We start from the raw sequence: 17,475 nt of genomic DNA on the forward strand, positions 1-17,475 counted from the left end.
AAAGGGAATCTCAACGTGAGTCCTTGCCTCAGGTAAGGCCCTGAGTAGCCCTGCAGAAAGGGAGGCATGCAGCTCTTTCCATGAGCTCTTAATGGAGGTCTGTTTTATTTAAAGAATTACCCCTTTCAGAACTCCTACGCCCTTCGGGTGAGCATCATTTTGGTTCCAAGATCCCTGACTCCCTCTATACCCCTGTGGGCCTGCTGAGCAGCATTGCGTCCCATACGTCCCACGGAGGCTCTCTGTGTCTGCAGGGTGTCGGGCAACACACTGTACGTTACTTCAGGAGAGCTACATTTCCAGAGCACTCGAACAGCATCAGAACCACATTTCTAGGCAGTCCAACATGCCCTGGAAGTCTTCGACATTGCCCTCGTCTGAGCAGCCCTGAGAAAACACTCTGCTTAGAAGTTATCGAGGACCTCGTACCAGAAGTCACTCTATTCAAGGAGAAATACAGCATCTTAACATGCTGTGTCGCTCACAGTGCAAGAAACCTGAGAACTTGCCTCGAGGTAAGGCCATGAAATACTATGCAGAAGCAGAGGCGTGTAGCAGTTTCCATGAGGCCGTAGTCGCTTATCTTCATCATTTTAAAGCCAGTACGCTTTTCAGGACACCTAGGTGCCTCGCCTGGAAACCCTGTTGCCTGCCAGAACACTGAGTACCCTCAGGCTCCCCTTGTCCTTCTAAGCAATATCCAGGCCAGGAGCTTTCCGACTCACAGTGTGTATGCCGAGTGTAGGGCAACACAGTGCACTCTTATTGGAATATCTTGATTTAGCCAGCAATCGCACAGGTTCACGAGCACCGTTAAGCCAGTTCCAACAGGCCGTGGAAGTCGCTCTCATTCCCTAGTTTGAGCTGTACAGAGAGAAACAGTAAGCTTCTCCTTCCATTCAGGACTTCCTACCTGAAGTCACCCTGCCTCTTGAAGAAAGACGACCTCGTTTCTATTGCAACTAAAGCACAGTTTTTCCTGTAGCACGGCAGGCTTTTGAAAAGGCACGGGGCCAGAGGCCTAGCTAGGGCTTTCCTTGGTGAGGCCGTTCACTAGATGCAGAACACCCTGCCTCGAGAAGTTGATTCAGGGAAGCAACAACTGTGTACTCTGTGTCTCATTTGACTGGTTAAAAACCACAGAGATGTATGCTGCCTGTGCCCATGGAAATGGGGGCATGATGGGACTAACCTTGCTTTCCGTTGGGAAAGCTCCCCTCTTGCTTTCGTGAAGCTCCCTGAAATTCTCTGCTGTTGACAGGCCTCTGGCCACTGTAGGCATGTGTCTGGGAAGTAAATGAGTTTTCTCTGGCTACACACGGAACTTCATTGGCCGCGGTGGGGCGCACCTTGCCATGCTCTAGAGCTAAAGGGAATCTAAACGTGAGCCCTTGGCTCGAGGTAAGGCCCTGAGTAGCCCTGCCGAACGGGAGGCATGCAGCTCTTTCCATTAGCTCTTAGTCACTCTTCTGGGTTACTTTAAATGAAGTACCCTTTTCAGGACTCCTAGGCCCCTCGGTTGAGCATCATTTTTGTTCCAAGGTCTCTGAGTATCTCCACACCCTTGTAGGCCTGCTGAGCAACAACGAGGCACATTGGTCCTCGGAGGTCCTCTGTGTCTGCTGAGTCATGGGCAACACACTGCACTCTTTCTTGTGATATCTTGATTCACAGCACTCGCACAGGTTCAGGAGCAACGTTCAACAAGTTCCAACATGTCGTGGAAGTCGTTCTCATTCCCTAGTTTGAGCTGTACAGACAGAAACAGTAAGCTTCTCCTTCCATTCAGGACCTCCTACCTGAAGTCACCCTGCCTCTTGAAGAAAGACGACCTTCTTTCTATTGCAACTAAAGCACAGTCTTTCCTGTAGCACGGCAGGCTTTTGAAGAGGCACGGGCCCAGAGTCCTAATCAGGGATTTCCTTGGTGAGGCCGCTCACTAGATGCAGAACACCCTGCCTCGAGAAGTTGATTCAGGGAAGCAACCACTGTGTACTCTGTGTCTCATTTGACTGGTTAAAAACCACAGAGATGTATGCTGCCTGTGCCCATGGAAATGGGGGCATGATGGGACTAGCCTTGCTTTCCGTTTGAAAACCTCCATTCTTGCTTCCGTGAAGCTCCCTGAAATTCTCTGCTGTTGACAGTCCTCTGGCCACTGTAGGCATGTGTCTGGGAAGAAAATGACTTTTCTCTCGGTACACACGGAGCTTCATTGGCGGGGTGCGGCTCTCCTTGCCATGCTCTAGAGCTAAAGGGAATCTCAACGTGAGTCCTTGCCTCAGGTAAGGCCCTGAGTAGCCCTGCAGAAAGGGAGGCATGCAGCTCTTTCCATGAGCTCTTAATGGAGGTCTGTTTTATTTAAAGAATTACCCCTTTCAGAACTCCTACGCCCTTCGGGTGAGCATCATTTTGGTTCCAAGATCCCTGACTCCCTCTATACCCCTGTGGGCCTGCTGAGCAGCATTGCGTCCCATACGTCCCACGGAGGCTCTCTGTGTCTGCAGGGTGTCGGGCAACACACTGTACGTTACTTCAGGAGAGCTACATTTCCAGAGCACTCGAACAGCATCAGAACCACATTTCTAGGCAGTCCAACATGCCCTGGAAGTCTTCGACATTGCCCTCGTCTGAGCAGCCCTGAGAAAACACTCTGCTTAGAAGTTATCGAGGACCTCGTACCAGAAGTCACTCTATTCAAGGAGAAATACAGCATCTTAACATGCTGTGTCGCTCACAGTGCAAGAAACCTGAGAACTTGCCTCGAGGTAAGGCCATGAAATACTATGCAGAAGCAGAGGCGTGTAGCAGTTTCCATGAGGCCGTAGTCGCTTATCTTCATCATTTTAAAGCCAGTACGCTTTTCAGGACACCTAGGTGCCTCGCCTGGAAACCCTGTTGCCTGCCAGAACACTGAGTACCCTCAGGCTCCCCTTGTCCTTCTAAGCAATATCCAGGCCAGGAGCTTTCCGACTCACAGTGTGTATGCCGAGTGTAGGGCAACACAGTGCACTCTTATTGGAATATCTTGATTTAGCCAGCAATCGCACAGGTTCACGAGCACCGTTAAGCCAGTTCCAACAGGCCGTGGAAGTCGCTCTCATTCCCTAGTTTGAGCTGTACAGAGAGAAACAGTAAGCTTCTCCTTCCATTCAGGACTTCCTACCTGAAGTCACCCTGCCTCTTGAAGAAAGACGACCTCGTTTCTATTGCAACTAAAGCACAGTTTTTCCTGTAGCACGGCAGGCTTTTGAAAAGGCACGGGGCCAGAGGCCTAGCTAGGGCTTTCCTTGGTGAGGCCGTTCACTAGATGCAGAACACCCTGCCTCGAGAAGTTGATTCAGGGAAGCAACAACTGTGTACTCTGTGTCTCATTTGACTGGTTAAAAACCACAGATATGTATGCTGCCTGTGCCCATGGAAATGGGGGCATGATGGGACTAACCTTGCTTTCCGTTGGGAAAGCTCCCCTCTTGCTTTCGTGAAGCTCCCTGAAATTCTCTGCTGTTGACAGGCCTCTGGCCACTGTAGGCATGTGTCTGGGAAGTAAATGAGTTTTCTCTGGCTACACACGGAACTTCATTGGCCGCGGTGGGGCGCACCTTGCCATGCTCTAGAGCTAAAGGGAATCTAAACGTGAGCCCTTGGCTCGAGGTAAGGCCCTGAGTAGCCCTGCCGAACGGGAGGCATGCAGCTCTTTCCATTAGCTCTTAGTCACTCTTCTGGGTTACTTTAAATGAAGTACCCTTTTCAGGACTCCTAGGCCCCTCGGTTGAGCATCATTTTTGTTCCAAGGTCTCTGAGTATCTCCACACCCTTGTAGGCCTGCTGAGCAACAACGAGGCACATTGGTCCTCGGAGGTCCTCTGTGTCTGCTGAGTCATGGGCAACACACTGCACTCTTTCTTGTGATATCTTGATTCACAGCACTCGCACAGGTTCAGGAGCAACGTTCAACAAGTTCCAACATGTCGTGGAAGTCGTTCTCATTCCCTAGTTTGAGCTGTACAGACAGAAACAGTAAGCTTCTCCTTCCATTCAGGACCTCCTACCTGAAGTCACCCTGCCTCTTGAAGAAAGACGACCTTCTTTCTATTGCAACTAAAGCACAGTCTTTCCTGTAGCACGGCAGGCTTTTGAAGAGGCACGGGCCCAGAGTCCTAATCAGGGATTTCCTTGGTGAGGCCGCTCACTAGATGCAGAACACCCTGCCTCGAGAAGTTGATTCAGGGAAGCAACCACTGTGTACTCTGTGTCTCATTTGACTGGTTAAAAACCACAGAGATGTATGCTGCCTGTGCCCATGGAAATGGGGGCATGATGGGACTAGCCTTGCTTTCCGTTTGAAAACCTCCATTCTTGCTTCCGTGAAGCTCCCTGAAATTCTCTGCTGTTGACAGTCCTCTGGCCACTGTAGGCATGTGTCTGGGAAGAAAATGACTTTTCTCTCGGTACACACGGAGCTTCATTGGCCGGGGTGGGGCTCTCCTTGCCATCCTCTAGAGCTAAAGGGAATCTCAACGTGAGTCCCTGCCTCGAGGTAAGGCCCTGAGTAGCCCTGCAGAAAGGGAGGCATGCAGCTCTTTCCATGAGCTCTTAGTGGAAGTCTGTTTTATTGAAAAGAATTACCCCTTTCAGGACTCCTACGCCCTTCGGGTGAGCATCATTTTGGTTCCAAGATCACTGACTCCCTCCACACCCCTGTGGGCCTGCTGAGCAGCATTGAGTTCCATACGTCCCACGGAGGCTCTCTGTGTCTGCAGAGTCTCGGGCAACACAGTATACGTTACTTCAGGAGAGCTACATTTCCAGAGCACTCGAACAGCATCAAAACTACATTTCTAGGCAGTCCACCATGCCCTGGAAGTCTTCGACATTGCCCTCGTCAGAGCTGCCCAGAGAAAACACTCTGCTTAGAATTTGTCGAGGACCTCTTACCTGAAGTCACTCTATTCAAGGAGAAATACAGCATCTTAACATGCTGTGTCGTTCACAGGGCAAGAAACGTGAGAACTTGCCTCGAGGTAAGGCCATGAAATGCTTTGCAGAAGCGGAGGCGTGTAGCAGTTTCCATGTGGCCGTAGACGCATATCTTCAGCATTTTAAAGCCAGTACGCTTTTCAGGACACCCAGGTGCCTCGCCTGGAAACCCTATTCCCTGCAAGAACACTGAGTACCCTCAGGGTCCCCTGGCCCTTCTAAGCAACCTCCAGGCCAGGAGCTTTCAGACTCACAGTGTGTATGTCGAGTGTAGGGTAACACAGTGCACTCTTATTGGGACATCTTGATATAGCCAGCAATCGCCCAGGTTCACGAGCACCTTTAAGCAAGTTCCAATAGGCCGTGGAATTCGTTCTCATTCCCTAGTTTGAGCTGTACAGAGAGAAACAGTAAGCTTCTCCTTCCATTCAGGACCTCCTACCTGAAGTCACCCTGCCTCCTGAAGAAAGACGACCTCGTTTCTATTGAAACTAAAGCACAGTTTTTCCTGTAGCACGGCAGGCTTTTGAAGAGGCACGGGCCCAGAGGCCTAGCTAGGCCTTTCCTTGGTGTGGCCGTTCACTAGATGCAGAACACCCTGCCTCGAGAAGTTGATTCAGGGAAGCAACAACTGTGTACTCTGTGTCTGATTTGACTTGTTAAAAACCACAGAGATGTATGCTGCCTATGCCCATGGAAATGGGGGCATGATGGGACTAGCCTTGCTTTTCGTTTGGAAACCTCCATTCTAGCTTCGGTGAAGCTCCCTGAAATTCTCTGCTGTTGACAGGCCTCTGGCCACTGTAGGCATGTGTCTGGGAAGAAAATGAGTTTTCTCTGGCTACACACGGAACTTCATTGGCCGCGGTGGGGCGCACCTTGCCATGCTCTAGAGCTAAAGGGAATCTAAACGTGAGCCCTTGGCTCGAGGTAAGGCCCTGAGTAGCCCTGCAGAACGGGAGGCATGCAGCTCTTTCCATTAGCTCTTAGTCGCTCTTCTGGTTTACTTTAAATGAAGTACCTTTTTTCAGGACTCCTAGGCCCCTCGGTTGAGCATCATTTTTGTTCCAAGGTCTCTGAGTATCTCCACACCCCTGTAGGCCTGCTGAGCAACAACGAGGCACATTGGTCCTCGGAGGTCCTCTGTGTCTGCTGAGTCATGGGCAACACACTGCACTCTTTCTTGTGATATCTTGATTCACAGCACTCGCACAGGTTCAAGAGCAATGTTCAACAAGTTCCAACATGCCGTGGAATTCGCTCTCATTCCCTAGTTTGAGCTGTACAGAGAGAAACAGTAAGCTTCTCCTTCCATTCAGGACCTCCTACCTGAAGTCACCCTGCCTCTTGAAGAAAGACGACCTTCTTTCTATTGCAACTAAAGCACAGTTTTTCCTGTAGCACGGCAGGCTTTTGAAGCGGCACGGGTCCAGAGTCCTAGCCAGGGATTGCCTTGGTGAGGCCGTTCACTAGTTGCAGAACACCGTGCCTCGAGAAGTTGATTCAGGGAAGCAACAACTGTGTACTCTGTGTCTCATTTGACTGGTTAAAAACCACAGAGATGTATGCTGCCTGTGCCCATGGAAATGGGGTCATGAGGGTACTAGCCTTGCTTTCCGTTTGGAAACCTCCATTCTTGCTTCCGTGAAGCTCCCTGAAATTCTCTGCTGTTGACAGTCCTCTGGCCACTGTAGGCATGTGTCTGGGAAAAAAAATGAGTTTTCTCTGGGTACACACGGAGCTTCATTGGCCGGGGTGGGGCTCTCCTTGCCATCCTCTAGAGCTAAAGGGAATCTCAACGTGAGTCCCTGCCTCGAGGTAAGGCCCTGAGTAGCCCTGCAGAAAGGGAGGCATGCAGCTCTTTCCATGAGCTCTTAGTGGAGGTCTGTTTTATTGAAAAGAATTACCCCTTTCAGGACTCCTACGCCCTTCGGGTGAGCTTCATTTTGGTTCCAAGATCACTGACCCCCTCCACACCCCTGTGGGCCTGCTGAGCAGCATTGAGTCCCATACGTCCCACGGAGGCTCTCTGTGTCTGCAGAGTCTCGGGCAACACACTATACGTTACTTCAGGAGAGCTACATTTCCAGAGCACTCGAACAGCATCAAAACTACATTTCTAGGCAGTCCAACATGCCCTGGAAGTCTTCGACATTGCCCTCGTCAGAGCTGCCCAGAGAAAACACTCTGCTTAGAATTTATCGAGGACCTCGTACCTGAAGTCACTCTATTCCAGGAGAAATACAGCATCTTAACATGCTGTGTCGTTCACAGGGCAAGAAACGTGAGAACTTGCCTCGAGGTAAGGCCATGAAATGCTTTGCAGAAGCGGAGGCGTGTAGCAGTTTCCATGTGGCCGTAGACGCATATCTTCAGCAGTTTAAAGCCAGTACGCTTTTCAGGACACCCAGGTGCCTCGCCTGGAAACCCTATTCCCTGCAAGAACACTGAGTACCCTCAGGCTCCCCTGGCCCTTCTAAGCAACATCCAGGCCAGGAGCTTTCAGACTCACAGTGTGTATGTCGAGTGTAGGGTAACACAGTGCACTCTTATTGGGACATCTTGATATAGCCAGCAATCGCCCAGGTTCACGAGCACCTTTAAGCAAGTTCCAATAGGCCGTGTAATTCGTTCTCATTCCCTAGTTTGAGCTGTACAGAGAGAAACAGTAAGCTTCTCCTTCCATTCAGGACCTCCTACCTGAAGTCACCCTGCCTCCTGAAGAAAGACGACCTCGTTTCTATTGAAACTAAAGCACAGTTTTTCCTGTAGCACGGCAGGCTTTTGAAGAGGCACGGGCCCAGAGGCCTAGCTAGGGCTTTCCTTGGTGTGGCCGTTCACTAGATGCAGAACACACTGCCTCGAGAAGTTGATTCAGGGAAGCAACAACTGTGTACTCTGTGTCTCATTTGACTTGTTAAAAACCACAGAGATGTATGCTGCCTGTGCCCATGGAAATGGGGGCATGATGGGACTAGCCTTGCTTTTCGTTTGGAAACCTCCATTCTAGCTTCGGTGAAGCTCCCTGAAATTCTCTGCTGTTGACAGGCCTCTGGCCACTGTAGGCATGTGTCTGGGAAGAAAATGAGTTTTCTCTGGCTACACACGGAACTTCATTGGCCGGGGTGGGGCGCACCTTGCCATATTCTAGAGCTAAAGGGAATCTAAACGTGAGCCCTTGGCTCGAGGTAAGGCCCTGAGTAGCCCTGCAGAACGGGAGGCATGCAGCTCTTTCCATTAGCTCTTAGTCGCTCTTCTGGTTTACTTTTAATGAAGTACCTTTTTTCAGGACTCCTAGGCCCCTCGGTTGAGCATCATTTTTGTTCCAAGGGCTCTGAGTATCTCCACACCCCTGTAGGCCTGCTGAGCAACAACGAGGCACATTGGTCCTCGGAGGTCCTCTGTGTCTGCTGAGTCATGGGCAACACACTGCACTCTTTCTTGTGATATCTTGATTCACAGCACTCGCACAGGTTCAAGAGCAATGTTCAACAAGTTCCAACATGCCGTGGAAGTCGCTCTCATTCCCTAGTTTGAGCTGTACAGAGAGAAACAGTAAGCTTCTCCTTCCATTCAGGACCTCCTACCTGAAGTCACCCTGCCTCTTGAAGAAAGACGACCTTCTTTCTATTGCAACTAAAGCACAGTTTTTCCTGTAGCACGGCAGGCTTTTGAAGCGGCACGGGTCCAGAGTCCTAGCCAGGGATTTCCTTGGTGAGGCCGTTCATTAGTTGCAGAACACCGTGCCTCGAGAAGTTGATTCAGGGAAGCAACAACTGTGTACTCTGTGTCTCATTTGACTTGTTAAAAACCACAGAGATGAATGCTGCCTGTGCCCATGGAAATGGGGTCATGAGGGTACTAGCCTTGCTTTCCGTTTGGAAACCTCCATTCTTGCTTCCGTGAAGCTCCCTGAAATTCTCTGCTGTTGATAGTCCTCTGGCCACTCTAGGCATGTGTCTGGGAAAAAAATGAGTTTTCTCTGGGTACACACGGAGCTTCATTGGCCGGGGTGGGGCTCTCCTTGCCATCCTCTAGAGCTAAAGGGAATCTCAACGTGAGTCCCTGCCTCGAGGTAAGGCCCTGAGTAGCCCTGCAGAAAGGGAGGCATGCAGCTCTTTCCATGAGCTCTTAGTGGAGGTCTGTTTTATTGAAAAGAATTACCCCTTTCAGGACTCCTACGCCCTTCGGGTGATCATCATTTTGGTTCCAAGATCACTGACTCCCTCCACACCCCTGTGGGCCTGCTGAGCAGCATTGAGTCCCATACGTCCCACGGAGGCTCTCTGTGTCTGCAGAGTCTCGGGCAACACACTATACGTTACTTCAGGAGAGCTACATTTCCAGAGCACTCGAACAGCATCAAAACTACATTTCTAGGCAGTCCAACATGCCCTGGAAGTCTTCGACATTGCCCTCGTCAGAGCTGCCCAGAGAAAACACTCTGCTTAGAATTTATCGAGGACCTCGTACCTGAAGTCACTCTATTCAAGGAGAAATACAGCATCTTAACATGCTGTGTCGTTCACAGGGCAAGAAACGTGAGAACTTGCCTCGAGGTAAGGCCATGAAATGCTTTGCAGAAGCGGAGGCGTGTAGCAGTTTCCATGTGGCCGTAGACGCATATCTTCAGCATTTTAAAGCCAGTACGCTTTTCAGGACACCCAGGTGCCTCGCCTGGAAACCCTATTCCCTGCAAGAACACTGAGTACCCTCAGGCTCCCCTGGCCCTTCTAAGCAACATCCAGGCCAGGAGCTTTCAGACTCACAGTGTGTATGTCGAGTGTAGGGTAACACAGTGCACTCTTATTGGGACATCTTGATATAGCCAGCAATCGCCCAGGTTCACGAGCACCTTTAAGCAAGTTCCAATAGGCCGTGGAATTCGTTCTCATTCCCTAGTTTGAGCTGTACAGAGAGAAACAGTAAGCTTCTCCTTCCATTCAGGACCTCCTACCTGAAGTCACCCTGCCTCCTGAAGAAAGACGACCTCGTTTCTATTGAAACTAAAGCACAGTTTTTCCTGTAGCACGGCAGGCTTCTGAAGAGGAACGGGCCCAGAGGCCTAGCTAGGGCTTTCCTTGGTGTGGCCGTTCACTAGATGCAGAACACCCTGCCTCGAGAAGTTGATTCAGGGAAGCAACAACTGTGTACTCTGTGTCTGATTTGACTTGTTAAAAACCACAGAGATGTATGCTGCCTGTGCCCATGGAAATGGGGGCATGATGGGACTAGCCTTGCTTTTCGTTTGGAAACCTCCATTCTAGCTTCGGTGAAGCTCCCTGAAATTCTCTGCTGTTGACAGGCCTCTGGCCACTGTAGGCATGTGTCTGGGAAGAAAATGAGTTTTCTCTGGCTACACACGGAACTTCCTTGGCCGGGGTGGGGCGCACCTTGCCATGCTCTAGAGCTAAAGGGAATCTAAACGTGAGCCCTTGGCTCGAGGTAAGGCCCTGAGTAGCCCTGCAGAACAGGAGGCATGCAGCTCTTTCCATTAGCTCTTAGTCGCTCTTCTGGTTTACTTTTAATGAAGTACCTTTTTTCAGGACTCCTAGGCCCCTCGGTTGAGCATCATTTTTGTTCCAAGGGCTCTGAGTATCTCCACACCCCTGTAGGCCTGCTGAGCAACAACGAGGCACATTGGTCCTCGGAGGTCCTCTGTGTCTGCTGAGTCATGGGCAACACACTGCACTCTTTCTTGTGATATCTTGATTCACAGCACTCGCACAGGTTCAAGAGCAATGTTCAACAAGTTCCAACATGCCGTGGAAGTCGCTCTCATTCCCTAGTTTGAGCTGTACAGAGAGAAACAGTAAGCTTCTCCTTCCATTCAGGACCTCCTACCTGAAGTCACCCTGCCTCTTGAAGAAAGACGACCTTCTTTCTATTGCAACTAAAGCACAGTTTTTCCTGTAGCACGGCAGGCTTTTGAAGCGGCACGGGTCCAGAGTCCTAGCCAGGGATTTCCTTGGTGAGGCCGTTCACTAGTTGCAGAACACCGTGCCTCGAGAAGTTGATTCAGGGAAGCAACAACTGTGTACTCTGTGTCTCATTTGACTTGTTAAAAACCACAGAGATGAATGCTGCCTGTGCCCATGGAAATGGGGTCATGAGGGTACTAGCCTTGCTTTCCGTTTGGAAACCTCCATTCTTGCTTCCGTGAAGCTCCCTGAAATTCTCTGCTGTTGACAGTCCTCTGGCCACTGTAGGCATGTGTTTGGGAAAAAAATGAGTTTTCTCTGGGTACACACGGAGCTTCATTGGCCGGGGTGGGGCTCTCCTTGCCATCCTCTAGAGCTAAAGGGAATCTCAACGTGAGTCCCTGCCTCGAGGTAAGGCCCTGAGTAGCCCTGCAGAAAGGGAGGCATGCAGCTCTTTCCATGAGCTCTTAGTGGAGGTCTGTTTTATTGAAAAGAATTACCCCTTTCAGGACTCCTACGCCCTTCGGGTGAGCATCATTTTGGTTCCAAGATCACTGACTCCCTCCACACCCCTGTGGGCCTGCTGAGCAGCATTGAGTCCCATATGTCCCACGGAGGCTCTCTGTGTCTGCAGAGTCTCGGGCAACACACTATACGTTACTTCAGGAGAGCTACATTTCCAGAGCACTCGAACAGCATCAAAACTACATTTCTAGGCAGTCCACCATGCCCTGGAAGTCTTCGACATTGCCCTCGTCAGAGCTGCCCAGAGAAAACACTCTGCTTAGAATTTGTCGAGGACCTCTTACCTGAAGTCACTCTATTCAAGGAGAAATACAGCATCTTAACATGCTGTGTCGTTCACAGGGCAAGAAACGTGAGAACTTGCCTCGAGGTAAGGCCATGAAATGCTTTGCAGAAGCGGAGGCGTGTAGCAGTTTCCATGTGGCCGTAGACGCATATCTTCAGCATTTTAAAGCCAGTACGCTTTTCAGGACACCCAGGTGCCTCGCCTGGAAACCCTATTCCCTGCAAGAACACTGAGTACCCTCAGGGTCCCCTGGCCCTTCTAAGCAACCTCCAGGCCAGGAGCTTTCAGACTCACAGTGTGTATGTCGAGTGTAGGGTAACACAGTGCACTCTTATTGGGACATCTTGATATAGCCAGCAATCGCCCAGGTTCACGAGCACCTTTAAGCAACTTCCAATAGGCCGTGGAATTCGTTCTCATTCCCTAGTTTGAGCTGTACAGAGAGAAACAGTAAGCTTCTCCTTCCATTCAGGACCTCCTACCTGAAGTCACCCTGCCTCCTGAAGAAAGACGACCTCGTTTCTATTGAAACTAAAGCACAGTTTTTCCTGTAGCACGGCAGGCTTTTGAAGAGGCACGGGCCCAGAGGCCTAGCTAGGCCTTTCCTTGGTGTGGCCGTTCACTAGATGCAGAACACCCTGCCTCGAGAAGTTGATTCAGGGAAGCAACAACTGTGTACTCTGTGTCTGATTTGACTTGTTAAAAACCACAGAGATGTATGCTGCCTATGCCCATGGAAATGGGGGCATGATGGGACTAGCCTTGCTTTTCGTTTGGAAACCTCCATTCTAGCTTCGGTGAAGCTCCCTGAAATTCTCTGCTGTTGACAGGCCTCTGGCCACTGTAGGCATGTGTCTGGGAAGAAAATGAGTTTTCTCTGGCTACACACGGAACTTCATTGGCCGCGGTGGGGCGCACCTTGCCATGCTCTAGAGCTAAAGGGAATCTAAACGTGAGCCCTTGGCTCGAGGTAAGGCCCTGAGTAGCCCTGCAGAACGGGAGGCATGCAGCTCTTTCCATTAGCTCTTAGTCGCTCTTCTGGTTTACTTTAAATGAAGTACCTTTTTTCAGGACTCCTAGGCCCCTCGGTTGAGCATCATTTTTGTTCCAAGGTCTCTGAGTATCTCCACACCCCTGTAGGCCTGCTGAGCAACAACGAGGCACATTGGTCCTCGGAGGTCCTCTGTGTCTGCTGAGTCATGGGCAACACACTGCACTCTTTCTTGTGATATCTTGATTCACAGCACTCGCACAGGTTCAAGAGCAATGTTCAACAAGTTCCAACATGCCGTGGAATTCGCTCTCATTCCCTAGTTTGAGCTGTACAGAGAGAAACAGTAAGCTTCTCCTTCCATTCAGGACCTCCTACCTGAAGTCACCCTGCCTCTTGAAGAAAGACGACCTTCTTTCTATTGCAACTAAAGCACAGTTTTTCCTGTAGCACGGCAGGCTTTTGAAGCGGCACGGGTCCAGAGTCCTAGCCAGGGATTGCCTTGGTGAGGCCGTTCACTAGTTGCAGAACACCGTGCCTCGAGAAGTTGATTCAGGGAAGCAACAACTGTGTACTCTGTGTCTCATTTGACTGGTTAAAAACCACAGAGATGTATGCTGCCTGTGCCCATGGAAATGGGGTCATGAGGGTACTAGCCTTGCTTTCCGTTTGGAAACCTCCATTCTTGCTTCCGTGAAGCTCCCTGAAATTCTCTGCTGTTGACAGTCCTCTGGCCACTGTAGGCATGTGTCTGGGAAAAAAAATGAGTTTTCTCTGGGTACACACGGAGCTTCATTGGCCGGGGTGGGGCTCTCCTTGCCATCCTCTAGAGCTAAAGGGAATCTCAACGTGAGTCCCTGCCTCGAGGTAAGGCCCTGAGTAGCCCTGCAGAAAGGGAGGCATGCAGCTCTTTCCATGAGCTCTTAGTGGAGGTCTGTTTTATTGAAAAGAATTACCCCTTTCAGGACTCCTACGCCCTTCGGGTGAGCTTCATTTTGGTTCCAAGATCACTGACCCCCTCCACACCCCTGTGGGCCTGCTGAGCAGCATTGAGTCCCATACGTCCCACGGAGGCTCTCTGTGTCTGCAGAGTCTCGGGCAACACACTATACGTTACTTCAGGAGAGCTACATTTCCAGAGCACTCGAACAGCATCAAAACTACATTTCTAGGCAGTCCAACATGCCCTGGAAGTCTTCGACATTGCCCTCGTCAGAGCTGCCCAGAGAAAACACTCTGCTTAGAATTTATCGAGGACCTCGTACCTGAAGTCACTCTATTCCAGGAGAAATACAGCATCTTAACATGCTGTGTCGTTCACAGGGCAAGAAACGTGAGAACTTGCCTCGAGGTAAGGCCATGAAATGCTTTGCAGAAGCGGAGGCGTGTAGCAGTTTCCATGTGGCCGTAGACGCATATCTTCAGCAGTTTAAAGCCAGTACGCTTTTCAGGACACCCAGGTGCCTCGCCTGGAAACCCTATTCCCTGCAAGAACACTGAGTACCCTCAGGCTCCCCTGGCCCTTCTAAGCAACATCCAGGCCAGGAGCTTTCAGACTCACAGTGTGTATGTCGAGTGTAGGGTAACACAGTGCACTCTTATTGGGACATCTTGATATAGCCAGCTATCGCCCAGGTTCACGAGCACCTTTAAGCAAGTTCCAATAGGCCGTGTAATTCGTTCTCATTCCCTAGTTTGAGCTGTACAGAGAGAAACAGTAAGCTTCTCCTTCCATTCAGGACCTCCTACCTGAAGTCACCCTGCCTCCTGAAGAAAGACGACCTCGTTTCTATTGAAACTAAAGCACAGTTTTTCCTGTAGCACGGCAGGCTTTTGAAGAGGCACGGGCCCAGAGGCCTAGCTAGGGCTTTCCTTGGTGTGGCCGTTCACTAGATGCAGAACACACTGCCTCGAGAAGTTGATTCAGGGAAGCAACAACTGTGTACTCTGTGTCTCATTTGACTTGTTAAAAACCACAGAGATGTATGCTGCCTGTGCCCATGGAAATGGGGGCATGATGGGACTAGCCTTGCTTTTCGTTTGGAAACCTCCATTCTAGCTTCGGTGAAGCTCCCTGAAATTCTCTGCTGTTGACAGGCCTCTGGCCACTGTAGGCATGTGTCTGGGAAGAAAATGAGTTTTCTCTGGCTACACACGGAACTTCATTGGCCGGGGTGGGGCGCAGCTTGCCATATTCTAGAGCTAAAGGGAATCTAAACGTGAGCCCTTGGCTCGAGGTAAGGCCCTGAGTAGCCCTGCAGAACGGGAGGCATGCAGCTCTTTCCATTAGCTCTTAGTCGCTCTTCTGGTTTACTTTTAATGAAGTACCTTTTTTCAGGACTCCTAGGCCCCTCGGTTGAGCATCATTTTTGTTCCAAGGGCTCTGAGTATCTCCACACCCCTGTAGGCCTGCTGAGCAACAACGAGGCACATTGGTCCTCGGAGGTCCTCTGTGTCTGCTGAGTCATGGGCAACACACTGCACTCTTTCTTGTGATATCTTGATTCACAGCACTCGCACAGGTTCAAGAGCAATGTTCAACAAGTTCCAACATGCCGTGGAAGTCGCTCTCATTCCCTAGTTTGAGCTGTACAGAGAGAAACAGTAAGCTTCTCCTTCCATTCAGGACCTCCTACCTGAAGTCACCCTGCCTCTTGAAGAAAGACGACCTTCTTTCTATTGCAACTAAAGCACAGTTTTTCCTGTAGCACGGCAGGCTTTTGAAGCGGCACGGGTCCAGAGTCCTAGCCAGGGATTTCCTTGGTGAGGCCGTTCATTAGTTGCAGAACACCGTGCCTCGAGAAGTTGATTCAGGGAAGCAACAACTGTGTACTCTGTGTCTCATTTGACTTGTTAAAAACCACAGAGATGAATGCTGCCTGTGCCCATGGAAATGGGGTCATGAGGGTACTAGCCTTGCTTTCCGTTTGGAAACCTCCATTCTTGCTTCCGTGAAGCTCCCTGAAATTCTCTGCTGTTGATAGTCCTCTGGCCACTCTAGGCATGTGTCTGGGAAAAAAATGAGTTTTCTCTGGGTACACACGGAGCTTCATTGGCCGGGGTGGGGCTCTCCTTGCCATCCTCTAGAGCTAAAGGGAATCTCAACGTGAGTCCCTGCCTCGAGGTAAGGCCCTGAGTAGCCCTGCAGAAAGGGAGGCATGCAGCTCTTTCCATGAGCTCTTAGTGGAGGTCTGTTTTATTGAAAAGAATTACCCCTTTCAGGACTCCTACGCCCTTCGGGTGATCATCATTTTGGTTCCAAGATCACTGACTCCCTCCACACCCCTGTGGGCCTGCTGAGCAGCATTGAGTCCCATACGTCCCACGGAGGCTCTCTGTGTCTGCAGAGTCTCGGGCAACACACTATACGTTACTTCAGGAGAGCTACATTTCCAGAGCACTCGAACAGCATCAAAACTACATTTCTAGGCAGTCCAACATGCCCTGGAAGTCTTCGACATTGCCCTCGTCAGAGCTGCCCAGAGAAAACACTCTGCTTAGAATTTATCGAGGACCTCGTACCTGAAGTCACTCTATTCAAGGAGAAATACAGCATCTTAACATGCTGTGTCGTTCACAGGGCAAGAAACGTGAGAACTTGCCTCGAGGTAAGGCCATGAAATGCTTTGCAGAAGCGGAGGCGTGTAGCAGTTTCCATGTGGCCGTAGACGCATATCTTCAGCATTTTAAAGCCAGTACGCTTTTCAGGACACCCAGGTGCCTCGCCTGGAAACCCTATTCCCTGCAAGAACACTGAGTACCCTCAGGCTCCCCTGGCCCTTCTAAGCAACATCCAGGCCAGGAGCTTTCAGACTCACAGTGTTTATGTCGAGTGTAGGGTAACACAGTGCACTCTTATTGGGACATCTTGATATAGCCAGCAATCGCCCAGGTTCACGAGCACCTTTAAGCAAGTTCCAATAGGCCGTGGAATTCGTTCTCATTCCCTAGTTTGAGCTGTACAGAGAGAAACAGTAAGCTTCTCCTTCCATTCAGGACCTCCTACCTGAAGTCACCCTGCCTCCTGAAGAAAGACGACCTCGTTTCTATTGAAACTAAAGCACAGTTTTTCCTGTAGCACGGCAGGCTTCTGAAGAGGAACGGGCCCAGAGGCCTAGCTAGGGCTTTCCTTGGTGTGGCCGTTCACTAGATGCAGAACACCCTGCCTCGAGAAGTTGATTCAGGGAAGCAACAACTGTGTACTCTGTGTCTGATTTGACTTGTTAAAAACCACAGAGATGTATGCTGCCTGTGCCCATGGAAATGGGGGCATGATGGGACTAGCCTTGCTTTTCGTTTGGAAACCTCCATTCTAGCTTCGGTGAAGCTCCCTGAAATTCTCTGCTGTTGACAGGCCTCTGGCCACTGTAGGCATGTGTCTGGGAAGAAAATGAGTTTTCTCTGGCTACACACGGAACTTCCTTGGCCGGGGTGGGGCGCACCTTGCCATGCTCTAGAGCTAAAGGGAATCTAAACGTGAGCCCTTGGCTCGAGGTAAGGCCCTGAGTAGCCCTGCAGAACAGGAGGCATGCAGCTCTTTCCATTAGCTCTTAGTCGCTCTTCTGGTTTACTTTTAATGAAGTACCTTTTTTCAGGACTCCTAGGCCCCTCGGTTGAGCATCATTTTTGTTCCAAGGGCTCTGAGTATCTCCACACCCCTGTAGGCCTGCTGAGCAACAACGAGGCACATTGGTCCTCGGAGGTCCTCTGTGTCTGCTGAGTCATGGGCAACACACTGCACTCTTTCTTGTGATATCTTGATTCACAGCACT

This window comes from Balaenoptera physalus, assembly GCF_965194825.1.
Source record: "Balaenoptera physalus genome assembly, chromosome: 9".
In the NCBI taxonomy this organism is placed as follows: Eukaryota; Metazoa; Chordata; class Mammalia; order Artiodactyla; family Balaenopteridae; genus Balaenoptera; species Balaenoptera physalus.